The sequence below is a fragment of the Engraulis encrasicolus genome, chromosome 19 (assembly GCF_034702125.1).
Source record: "Engraulis encrasicolus isolate BLACKSEA-1 chromosome 19, IST_EnEncr_1.0, whole genome shotgun sequence".
Lineage (NCBI taxonomy): Eukaryota > Metazoa > Chordata > Actinopteri > Clupeiformes > Engraulidae > Engraulis > Engraulis encrasicolus.
In genome coordinates this window covers 2,351,103-2,352,417 of record NC_085875.1, presented here as the reverse complement: position 1 = coordinate 2,352,417, position 1,315 = coordinate 2,351,103, and positions in this window count along the sequence as shown.

Genomic DNA, 1,315 nt, shown 5'->3' with positions numbered 1-1,315 from the left:
TTTTATTATGTACAGTGTGATATATGTTAAAAAGAGAAGCAGTGTGCGGAGAAGGTTTATTCTGCACAGTCAATGATATATGTTAAAAAGAGAAGTATGTGGAGAGGTTCTGTTATGTACAGTGTTGACTAAAATGATGAAAAATGACTAAAAATTGACTAAGACTAAAATTGATTTCCATCATTTAGACTAAGACTAAGACTAAATTGGGAAGGCAATGACTAAAGTATGACTAAGACTAAAATTGATTTTCGTCATTGTGACTAAGACTACGACTAGATCAAAAAAAAGCTAACAAAATGAACACTGGTTGAGAGTAGTCTAGAGATGGTCCCCTTGTATTTGCATGTGCCACAGCTCAGCTCAGGCTACTCGGACACTTCCTTGAGGGGAGTAGGTGTTGAGGAGGAGAGAGGAGTAGAGGAGAGGAGAGGAGAGGAGAGGAGAGGAGAGAGGAGGAGAGGAGAGGAGAGGAGAGGAGAGGAGAGAGGAGAGGAGAGGAGAGGAGAGGAGAGGAGAGGAGAGGAGGAGATGAGAGGAGAGGAGAGGAGAGGAGAGGAGAGGAGGAGGTGGGATGGTCCCGTTGAGGAGGTGAGGAGAGGAGGAGGTGAGGAGGAGAAGAGACTGTATTTGCATGTGAGGTGTTGAGGAGGAGAGGAGGTGTTGAGAGGAGGAGGAGAGGAGAGTGTATTTGCATGTGCCACAGCTCAGGCCACTCGGCCACTTCCTTGAGGAGAGGAGGAGGTGGGATGGTCCCGTTGAGGAGGTGAGGAGGAGAGGAGGAGAGGAGTAGGTGAGGAGGTGTTGAGAGGGGAGAAGAAAGTATATTTGCATGTGCCACAGCTCAGGCCATTCGACCACTTGCTTGAGGAGAGGAGGAGAGAGGAGAGGAGAGTGTATTTGCATATGAGGAGGTGAGGAGGAGGTGAGGAGGTGTGGAGGAGGTGTTGAGGAGGTGAGGAGAGGGGAGAAGAGAGTATATTTGCATGTGCCACAGCTCAGGCCACTCGGCCACTTCCTTGACAAGTCAACAGCTGCTAATTATGAGGTCGCCTGTGGAGAGGGAGACAGCAGCCCAGAGAAGAGGAGAGGAGAGAAGAGGAGGCAACGCAACGCTGAATATGCAAAGCAGACACACACACACACACACACACACACACACACACACACACACACACACACACACACACACACACACACACACACACACACACACATACACACACACACACACACACACACACACACACAGCCGAGCGCAGCAGTAGGAACCAGGACACTGTCTGTCCAGTCAGTCCACCGGCCGGCTGGCCAG